Genomic DNA, 12,316 nt, shown 5'->3' on the forward strand with positions numbered 1-12,316 from the left:
ACCTGGGTTTATTTACAAAAGGTGTAGACTCCATCACAATAGAAAACAATGACCACTGTATTTATAAAGGAACAGTAGGGGCACTGAATTAGAGAATGCATTATGAAAAATTGTGTGATCTATCAAAATAGAGAAGTAGGAAATGAAATTGAAATGTTAGCTTATCTTGTGAAATCGAAGTGTCAATCCTAAATATAATCACAAACAGGAACTTGTACTCTTGCCAGCCCAATTCTTATGTTATAAGTATATTTAAGGAAACATAACCTAGCACCTTGAATACTTTACCTTGTGCAAGGTACAGGCCTGATTAATATAAAACAGTACAGGAAAGAAGTAATATTTAGGTCACCCTCCTTATTGTTTTTCACTCTGGCTCCAAATTTTGTTTTATCGTTTAACAGACAAAGGAAGACCCACCCCTAACTGATCCTTTATTCCTGACACAGAGCATACATGGAAAGAGAGCAGAAAAAAAAACACCGTACACTTGTAAAGGAAAACATCTCACCACGAGACCTGCAAAAGGGTAGGTCACTGAGTCTACTGCGCTCCATGAATGGAAAGATCAGATTATTGTGGAACTGAATAACATACAAATATAAATATAAAATAACTGGAACTCAGCAAGACACAAAACTTGGGACTTCTCATATGTCGAACAATAAATATTGGTTTTAAACTGGGCATTATCACACTTTGGATAATTCAAATGATTGGCTATAATGATCTTTAAAGCGAAATAGTCTACAAACTGCCCAACCAATTTTTCTTGTGCTTCTGACACAAAGATTCTTGTAACCAAATGGAGTGTCATATTTACTGAAAATGCAGACCTCTATAGGCTTTGGTTAAGCAAAACATTTGTGATTTTTTTTTTTTTGGTTTTGTTTTTATTTACGAACACCATAAAATTTTCATTTCATATGCTATTTATTAGAATATATCGTTCAGAGATTTCTACTGGCACAGGATAGAAATGTTGATGAGACGGGGAAAAGGATTATTTTCATGAGAGCATTTCCCCTGTAATGATAATAATGATTGGCCCCATCTGTTTAGTGCTAATTTAATGGTGTTTGTGAGTGGATAAAGATGGATTTTAATTAAGTCACGTAGTTATGTCTGTCTGTATTTTAGTTCCTACAGGGTCCATTTAAAACTAAAACGGGATTTGTGAAGATGTGACTTAAGAGGGCAGCTTGGGTTAAGCAGTTAATTTGGCAGCTTGATACAGTATTATTTGGTCAATACAACCAAATGGTCCAGGAGATTTGGTTCCCTTTCATTCTTAAAGTTTATTTGCCTAATAGTGTGATTCAGAAAAGAAGAACCAGTAAAATGCAAGTATAATAGAATATCATCCTCCCCAGTTTGGCATTCTCCATATTGGTGGACCACAACTCCTGTCATACCAACCAGCCTTAATTATGGTCATAAGCTATAATTTCAACTTATCTGAAGAGCATCAGGAAAAACTTCCATAATGTGATGAAATAACAAAAGCTATCAATGTTATACAAAAGTAAAAGTACTCATGGGGGGTTCAAATGAGTCCTACTTATTAAGTCTAGAGCAGTTGTGTAAAACTGGAGCCAAGGCTGAACACTATCTGAGGTTCACTCTGAGCCACCGCAGATGGGAGATTCCCAATCTTCTTTTGAGTAAATTGCTGTACTAATAACATCTAGATACAAGACATCCATTCTCTGTTCCTTTTGTTGCTGACAGGTCTCCCTCCTATTTATGTGAAACAGGAAATTTTCCTAGAAGCCTGTGCACTTTTCTATGGACCTCTACTATATATTTGGGTCCCCCCCCCCAATCGGAGAGGTACCAAAGAGTTTAGAGCTGTTCAAATCAAAGATTCAGTGGAAAGAGGGGGGTCCAGCAGTTCCAGGGCACATCTTGGTCATTTTCCTTTTAACGACAGAGGTACTTGAATGTGAGCGAAGCAGGCGGCACTACTACCCAACTCAAAAGTAAATGGGAGATCACCCCAGAGCTCCTAGAGCAATCTGGTCATACCTACAGGATATGCCACAAAGGCCAAATAGGTAGTTCAGAACGGCATATTTAAGTGACATACACAATAAAATTTTGTAATTTTTTTGCTCTTTATTCTACATCCAGGTGTATGACTGAGTGTATCATTGAGTACACAACTCAGCCTGTGTTAACCCAGAACAAACAGATGGTACAGTTGTGTACACTGGTGTTACAACATCTGGTTAGCACTACACAGATCCAATAGGATTCTGGCTGGAAAGTTTCGTTTAGCAAACTGTTGGAACACAAGCACTTTTGTCCTTGATGTTGACAAAAAAGAGGATCCACAAGGTACGTCAAAGGACCACAGGGACAGGAAACTATGGTGGGTGGACCTATGAGTATCCGTGGCAGAGGGCAAGGAAGTACGCTTGTCCTCCCCCAAAATCCTCAACTTGTGTGTTTTTTTTAAATAGGCGCACAGGCAAAAACTACTCTTATATCAACAATACATTGGTATGTTTAATAGACTCCCCCACCCTCATGGGGATTGCTTCTGCGAATCCCCTTGGGTAGACCTTGGGGAGGGCTTCCAGAGAAATCAAGCCAACTAAAATCTTAAGTCAGTCCATCTAGTTTATATGTCCTTCAGCAAGAAAGGAACACATAAATGTAGCTTTGTCTTCCATGATTTTTGTCAATTACTTCTATCTGATGGAGTTAATATTAAAAGCATACAACTGTAATTCAAAGCAAAGATCTTCTAAACATTGTCCATAGACTTTGATGGATAATTATAGGGCTAAGATATTTAGAGCCTAAACCAAGCATGATCAGTTCCCACAGCAGTGTGCACAGCTAATTCCCATCAATATCTGGTGGTTTCTGACTCAGAAATAGATGACCTGACCAACTTTCCAGTATCTTTGATTGATAGGAGAGATTGGTGCAGCAACTTCTCCCATCGATCAAACCATCATGAGAGGCTAGTACATGGCCAATAGAAACCAAAGATTATGGAGAAACAAGCACTATTTGTAATGCTATATACAAGTTTTTTGGGGGAAAATGCATGGTATATTATTTCATTCTCTATAGTCTTGTTATTGAAAGAGTTATAGACTAGTGCACTGAATAGACTGCTGCACAGGCTGAATTCCTGGAATTTGTTTCAAATATTCTAACATGTACAAAGCAGTAGAAAGAAAATCATAATTATAGGGGAATATGCATGAACGTGGTTCTTGAATAAATAAAGCCTGAAAAGTTAAAACAAGAAGCCAGTCAGCATTTGTATGCACAACATTTCAGTGAATCAACTATATCGATTAAAATTAGAGATTTTGACTTCACTTTCTCTTTGAGCATCCCAGAAAGTTCTAATTTTCTTCTGAAAGAAAGCTGTAAAGCTTGAAAAATTCATGGTCAACCTTCCTGGTTGCTTCTGCTGGACACAGAGGTACAGGAACAACATTAACTTGTGGATTCAGCCCTTTGAAATTTGGAATTTCATCTCTAGAGAACAAAGACAAGATGTGTCCTCCTGGAGGGACAAGAGGGATGTGTAAGTATGAAGTAAGTGACACAAAAATTAGCAATCTAACGTTGAAGGAGACTGACACAGGTCAGAGCAGTAAAATGCAGTCTTTAGGAAGTCCTCTTCCCCATGCAGAGACATGCATCTTCTTGAGTGTAAACTGAGTTGAGGATAGTCACTTCCAATAAGTTTCTAAAGCCAATGAATGCATTTCAGATTTTAAGGCTGAAACCCAGCTAACATGATTTTAATGAGACCTAAAAATAGTTAATGTAGTACACTGACAAGGCATTTGCTAGCTTTTAAATAACTCTACAATTTTCATAACAGATGATGTAGAACCATTTATAGCTATTAAACCAATTCAATCATAAGAAATTACAAATGATGGTTGGGTTTTAAGCTGTAGCATGGCTGGGAAGAAACTCTCACCCTTTTAAGTTAACATTTTAAAGTTAATAAGGTACTTGAAGCTCTTTCCATGCATCATATTTAAGATACCCTGAATTTGTTATCTTAGTAGTAGACAACTATACATAATTGTCATATTTTGGATAAATATTAGATTTCCTTAATTTTGGGTTTTTAAAAATGAGTTGCACATGATGTGCACATTAGCAACTGCAATAAGCTTTGGGGAAGTAAATCTGTGCATGGAGCTGTCATGGTCGAGAAATAGGAGATATGACCTGCAGTGTCAATGGTTACTGAATGGCATTGGCAAACTTTATACACAGTGATGAGCCAAAATGTCAGCAGATCCTGGTTGCGGATAATTAATCCTATTGTTCCATGTAACTCATTTGCTTCCATTTGGATCATTCCACAGGAAGAACAAGTAAACCAGTCAGGAACTGAAATTTCAGACTCCTGACAAATGACTTCCAAATGTTTAAGCTCTCCACGTGTTCTTCCTCTGACACCATTCCACACAAAGAGGTTTGTTAAGTGCACTGGGCCCAGATCATTCACGGTTTAAAGGTCAAAATCATCATCCAGAAACAAAGCTGGTGTCATTTAAGTTACTCTATTCATGTGATATGCTAAAACCAGACAGTTCTCTGGCTGCAATATTCTGCTGTAGTTTACATTTCTAAAGACCACTTCCAAGACTGGCCTATATATAATGCATTGTAGCAATCACGTTTGACTGTTACTAAAGCATGGGTAACCATAGCCAAGTTTTTTTCTTTCTAGAAGACAATGAAGCTGGCATGCTAACCGAAGTTGGAAAAGAGCACTCTCGGCCACAAATGCCAAGACAGAATGTAGCAGCAAACAGCGCTATACATAAAGCAACTGGGAATGATGACACCAATCATATTGGACCAGTCTGAGAAAGGCTCTCTACTGAAAAGAAAAGAAAATGGCTGCCATTATAGACTAATAGAGAAGACTTTTTAAAATATATATACATTGCCTTGTTAGCCTGCCACTAAGGTTCCCAGTGTGGTAGAATGGATAGAATGATGGCCTAGGACTTGGGAGAACAGAGTTCAAATCCCCGCTTGGCCATGGAAACTTACTGGGGAAGTGGAACTGGTAAAACTGCTCCTTAAATGTCTCACTTACCTTGAAAACCCTGTTAGGGCCACTTGATAAGTTCATGTGACAGGTACATAGATATAGATGCTGCCAATCTTGCAAAGAAAACAGTTCAACCACACTACTACCCTGAAATCTCGACATAAGAACTGTGGGGCAATAAGCATGCAAAAATATATATATAAGCAAATTTGGTCAAACTGTTCTCCAAGCATCTGATACCACTTCAAAGAAAACAGATTGTTCCTGCATGTAGGCCTGGAAAACAAACCTGGAAACTGATAAATTTATTTATTTTACTTTGGCAGGAATGTTATCCACTCCAAAAATGACTCAATATTTCTAGGCCCTCAGAGTACATATAATATTACGGTTACTTGAAGAGATTTGATGTCAGCCCTAGGAAACTCATCTGATGCAATATGCTCTCAGGAGTCCTTCTAGCTTCTTTCCTCAATTGTTCCAAATGCTTCACAGATTGTTGCCAAGATAACAAGTGCCTTCCTTCATAAACAGTGCAAATGATATGTTGCTATCATCTTAAGATATCTCTCTGAGCCTTGTACTGTATACACTTGTCTGTCTTGCAAATCATATCCTCACTATCTGAATGACGGTACTAAGCAGAATCCAAACAATGTTTGAAAAACTCAAGGACAGAGGTACCATCCTTCATGCTACTTGCAAAGCTCCATGAGCATGTACTCCTGCCAAGACAAGAGACTGCTGATGTAGATATAAACATAAAGGCTCTTGGCCAATAGCACAGCTGTTCACTGTGGAAACATAGCCATTTGATTCGTGCTCTGTGGATGTGGTCAGATTCTTTATCTCTATAATAAAGCCATCTTCTAGATATTAATCTGGAGTGGTGGCTACAACACATGGCAGTTGAGATTTGGAGCCTCAGCTGGTCTTTCTTCCTGTGTATCAACAACATTTCACTAACTCATCATGTGAGCCTTGATAGCCTCATCATTGGCGTATTTTCAAGGCTCCAAATGCAATTAATTTGAAGCCATAACATTCTGGCACACAGTAGCCAGAGGAAAAATGCCATTATAGTCATCTGCTGAAACCAAATTAATAATTCACTCACAGAATAGCAGAAGCTAACATCTCACCAGCATATGCAGTTTGGATGCTGCAGACAGCTCTGCATATTCCACTGAATTGTTGTTTTTCTGTCTTCCAGCTTCACATGGTGATTCATCAGCCAAGGACTCACTATATGTTGGCCATCAAATTTAGCACATTTCAAAGATAAGGCACATACTCATGGGACCTCATACAATTCACATGACCACTGGCTAGATCCTGAGTCTCACTGTTGCCTCTACTGAGATCATAACTCAAGGAAACACCTTCGTACTTTCTTTATGTGACAAGATATTAACGCTGGGGGAGAGGAATATTTCAAACAGAAGCCTGTTCATTATTATTTGTGTGTTCATACAGGAACCCACAGAGAGCGTCTGAGGAATCTGAGACTTATTGCAACGTAGCCTGAAGAATAACGAAGCATGGTGATGTTTACTGTTTCTATTACTATAATTTTCATACATGTATCCAAACCACTGCCAAGCAAAACAGTTCTTTTTAAAAAACCATCAGCCACTTCTCAAAGTATAGTAACACAAATCATTATGTTGTGATAAATATATGCATAAATAGATTAGGGTTAAAATGGTCATATGACTGATAAAACATGCAGAGCCTGCCATGGTGTACCAGGCTTGAGATAACCACAAACTATCATCAAAAACTGTTAATGATGCTTCTTAATGTCAAACATAACCTGCCATAAAGCTCAGAAGATTTGAGGGAAGGAGTAGGGAGTTTAAGCATGCATGAACAATGCCACTTGTTTGCATGCTGGACCCATTCCTCACTGCTGAGAAATAAAGCAGCTTAGGAGACTACAGTAGCTGTAGATAAGAAGCGGAACAGAAGAACTCCTTGCCTGCTATTTACAGCCAGATCCAAGCTTTCATGGAAGTTCCTGCCCTCTATGTTTTTTTTAAAAGGGGGGGGCATCATGGAGCAATGGATTCTTCCTTAGCTTCAGGAAGTCTGGGGAAGGACAAAAGCAGAAGGTATGTCTATCCTTCTCCAAAGTTTTCTGCATGGAATGTTTTCTGCAAGGCTTCAGCTGTGGGGGGGGGGGAGAACACTTTTGATGTGCCATAAACTTTGGAGAAAAAGCAGGCTGCTGCTACTGTTCTTCTTCAAAGTGTGCTTTAAATTAGAGGAGTCTTCGGGGAGAGACTGGAAGAAAGATGGGGATTTCTGTGCTTCTTTTCCCTCAGAAAAAAAAAAGCATCAGACAAGAGTATTTCTCATGCTGCTTCTTATCTTATCCACACCTCCACATATGTGAAGACTGGAGGCTGCCTCTTTCCCAAACCCTGTGGGCTTGCAGGTAGGAAAAGATAATGAAGCAAACAAGAAGAGCAACCCCCCCACCCCATTTCTCCCAAAAACAGAGAGGTGCCTGCCTTTGCTTATCCATTCCAAACTCCTAAACAAAGTAAAACAGCTTTCCCAGCAACCTGGTGCATATGCAGAGCAGATGAGCAAAACTCCATGTTAAATTAGTGGTGGGAACTGACAGTGTTTAAATCCCCAATAAATACTGTAGTCTTACATAGTTCCTAAGGTGGTGACCAAATAGCACATTCCGTGTGCAAAAGAAATAGTTTTTTTCACACAACACACACTTCATTTATTAAATTCAAGGCCACACTATGGGGCACTTACCCACACGTTCAGAGAGATTTCAAAGGCAGATTTGATATTCACAGAAGGTACATTTATAGCTATCAGCTATAATGGATTATAAAACTCTTGTGTCTTACATGCCACTAAGTACCAGTTGCTGGGGATCAACAACAGAGAGGGTTTTTACCTTCATATCCTGCTTCTGGCCTTAGCAAAGGTATATATTTATCCACTGTGGAAGCAGGATACTGGACCAGATGGATCACAGATTGGTTAAGCAAGACTCTTCCGAATTCAACACAAACATCAAAACTTTTTCATATTCTTGGTATTTAAACTACTCAAAACCCATTTCATTTTTGATAAACAAATGTACACCATAAGGATTAAAGAGAATGAGGAAGATCAGAGACTTGATTCCACCTATCAGTCACTTGAATACAAAGTGATCTGAAACTTACTGTCTGTAATCCTGATAACGTGTATGAGAAAAAGGAATATCTCAGTTTCTATAAGGTTGGTCACTGTGTAAGATACAGCATCCTTAACATATGCTTCTATAAGAACAACCAAGATGAATGTGAAAACATCAGTCTCTCAAGCCCTTCCACAACACTAAAAACCTGTTCCCTTTCCCAGCCCTCCATTGTATGTTTTGGGGCACACAGTGCACACACACACGATGTACAGCAATAATACTGCCCAAAATAGCAAGACTAAACTACAATGTTGTCAAACTTCTCCAGGCATGTCTTGTGTCTGGAACATTTTTAATAGTGACTGCCAATCTCACAGATATTCATATTTTAGACAATATCACGGCTTGAATTCAGTCCCAAGGACAAAGAGAATTTTTAATGGCGTATACCTCCTTGAGTCCTTTTTTGAGAGAAAGGCAGAATAAAAATATTTAAAATAAAATTTAAAATAAATAAATGGTAAATAAATAAATAAATAAATAATACTAACAAAGATCTATTTTACAGCCCAGGAAGAATATCTCTGCTGTTCAGATGATCCATTCTTATCGCATCTTACAACCTCTCACATTGCAGTTTACATCTAGCCAAAGTTCAAATTCCTAACACCTTTTCAAGAGGAAGCAAAATTTTCCACACAAGAAAAACAAAATAAAATTCTTCATTCTAAAAAGAAGCCATGTAGATCTTTTAGAATACTAAAAAGATTTGACATAGTACCAACATTCACACTGTCAAATTAAAGAGGCGACTATCATTCAACATGACAGAAATGCCATGAAGTTGGCTAACAGGTAGGAATTGTTTTAAATGATGGATAAATTTCCATGTACTGTATATAAGTTCCTAGTTGTACCTTGTGTTAACATATCTGCACATTTTTGGTAAAATGAAGCATAAATTATGCTGCTGGATTTCTCAGAAGCAGTACTATAATTTAGATATCAGAGAGAAACAGAAACGACAATATTTTTTTAAATGGCATCTATGTATATGAGTCATTTGATTTTCACCTTTTAGAAAAGCAGCTATCTATTAACATTCAGAACAAGAGGTGGGTAACTTACAGCCTTCCAAAGGTTCTTGGATTTCTAAGCCATCAGCCCTTGTAAGCATAGATGGTAGTCAGGAATGCTGGGCATGAATGATGGTGATGAAGGACATAGGGGGCTCACAACACTTTGGAGGCTACACATTCTCCATTTCTGCCTTAAGGAAATCAGCTCTTGGATGATGAAATCCTGACCGGAAACTATCTTCTATTCAGGAACGTCAGTTCTAAATCTGTCACTTCTGAAGGACAGAATGTCTTGCGAATTTGACCAACGAACAGTGAATAACAGACAAGTTGATCCATTCTGGCTTTCAAAGTGTTTAAAATGATCCCTGCCAATGTTCCATTTGGAAGATGTGAGAATAGGCATCCATACCCAAAACCTGATGGACATCAAGAACCCTCAAAAGGAGTGTTCCCTAACTTTGTATCCACAGTCACAGGACTGCATACCCGTACTTCCAGCCACAATGGGCAATGGTCTGGTACAGTGGCCATTTCAAGCCAATAACAGTGGGAACCAAAACCTGGAGTGAGACTCTCCCTCTCCCCCCCCATTTTGTTACTCATTGTCTCTGTCTCTCTGACACACACAGAGAGAGAGAGAGAGACAGAGTGAGAGACACACCAACAAAAGCAAACTGCACAAGAGGCTCTCCAGTTCGTTTATAGTACCAAAACAAAAATCATAATGCTGGCCATTCTAAATAAAAAGCAGCATTTTGCAAATCAGCAAATGCGTAGATAAAGGACATGTAGAACATTTTGCTGCCTTTTGACAAGTTACTGTTAATCTCATATTCAGCCTCACCAAGGCTGTAGGGATGAACTTATGAAATACAATTCAAATAAAACAGCCACCCTAAGAAATACTTCTGCTAGACTGCAGTCACACATGGGAAAAAGAAAGGAAAAACAAGCCGATTAGTGTTAACCTTCAAAGCCTGGGAGAACAGGATAGTCTTGACCTGTCTCTGGGAGGTGATCATCCATATACCCTTGCTGGCATCAGAAAGAGAGTGCATTCCTGGAACACCATATCACTACTGAAAAACTAGTGAGATACATGTTTTTAGTGGACTGCTTTAAAAACAGTCTTTGCCCATTTTAATACAAATATATTGGGAGCTTGATTTCCCATTATTACTCCTTGGCAGGGAATGGACTCAATTATCCATAGGGTCTCTTCCAGCTCTGTAGTTCTAAGATGATGATGATGATGAACAACAGTACTGCATACAGATCTCAACAGACATATGGAAAAGGCTTGACAGTATGTGCAAACATTTCAGTGCATAGAAGAGCCTCCTGTTTTCTCTCCTGTCTGCAGCTCCTAGTCCTGTACTTAATGGGTCTCACTGACAGGTCCTCTGAATGGACCTAGAAAGGAGTGCTCCTAGAACTTGCTGTATGTTTCTTTAAACTGCAGCCTAATAATATATAGTTCAGCTGTACAATCAGGAAAAAAATACTGTAGTGTGTGTGTGTGTGTGTGTGTGTGTGTGTTCATGTTTCTACTGACCCATTCACCCACCCCAATTCATTAGAAGGCTAGAGACACAAATAACAGTCTGATCTTCACTTCAGAAGGGTCAGAGTACACGCTTTACATGCAGAAGGTCCCAGCTTCTGGATATCTCTTGTTAAATTATCCCAGATCCCAGCTGTCAGATGCCTTGGACAGCTGCTGCCAATCAGAGGTGATTGCACTGCATAGAACAGTTAACGGCCAACACTCCACTACTGTCTTTTTCAACTTTAGACTGCATGGCCTATATGTACCTAATCAAATAGGTACTAGGGCATGTCTCGTTTAAGCAACTGGGTGCATGACCACACACATAATCAAGATGCAACCTGGCATTTCATCGATTAGCTGCAGTTAGCCACACAAACCAGTTAACTAGACTGGAAATGGACAGAATTTATGTATGGAGCAGCACAAGTATGATTAAGTCACAATGAGAAGACATTTCAAATGCACCTTAGTGTGTGTGAGGAATGTCTTCCTAGGAGAGCCTAAGTTAGCCTCTCCTGACCTTTAGGGAAACAGGTGAAGAGCTTCCTTCCTAGCCAGGCTTTTAACAACCACATTGAGCAGTGATGACGGGTTGTTGTTTTTCATTCTAGAATACTGCACACCGTTGCTTTAATGTACATTTTAAGGTGTTTTTAACAGTCCTAAACTAATTGACAATTGTTTTAGTATTATTATATGCTTACCAGTTTTTTAATGTAATCACTTAGTGTGTTTTTAGTTGGCTTGTTTTTTAAATAATGTCTGAGGCACCTTGTGTCCCGTCACCAAAAGAAGGTGGCATAAAAATGACATAAAAATAAATAAATAAAATATATCTGTGGATACTACCATGTGACAGTTTGAAGGTGTGCTTTTGCTTCTCTGAAAGTTTTGAAAACTCACAGCATCATGAAATTTGAGTTCACCAGCTCCTAGCTTAACCTAAATCAGTCTGTATTTCATTATTTCACCACAATATGTTTCACTGCACAGTTCCCCCTGTGGTGCCATTAGTGAGGCATTCTTAAAATTTAAAACACTATGGTCTATTAATTAAATTACTGCCCTGTTTCTTGGCCAAAGTCCTTAATGTATCTGATGCTAAAAGCTAATGCTGCATACAATAAAACAGTTTATCACAAACATCCATAAAAACAAACACATCCTAGGCAAAAATCATCTCACACTGTTCTGGGTGGTAGATGACACTTCATGCAACTCAAATGTGCTGGTACAAAATAACACGTGCTTTCTGGGGGAGAAAAACATCTCAGCCATTCTCTGGAAGTCAGAGTAGTCAAGCTAGCTTTTCTGTGCAGAGAATTTCAGTACATTCATAATAACTTAATCATGCATAAAATGGGCTTCATCTGTGTCATGGCTTTGCAAATCAATTGGTCTTGAAAGAAGCATAAACAACAGGCTGTTCCAATCTATTCAAAGCCCAGTTTTAGGCTGCTGAACTATCCCAT

General features: G+C 38.7%; 1 protein-coding gene across 2 annotated transcripts in view; it reads right to left on the reverse strand.

The window, feature by feature from the left end:
• The window catches only part of STPG2 (sperm tail PG-rich repeat containing 2), a 274,188-nt gene that overhangs the window by 104,189 nt on the left and 157,683 nt on the right, over nucleotides 1-12,316 (reverse strand). The window lies entirely within an intron of this gene.

This window comes from Pogona vitticeps, chromosome 5 (assembly GCF_051106095.1).
Source record: "Pogona vitticeps strain Pit_001003342236 chromosome 5, PviZW2.1, whole genome shotgun sequence".
NCBI lineage: Eukaryota > Metazoa > Chordata > Lepidosauria > Squamata > Agamidae > Pogona > Pogona vitticeps.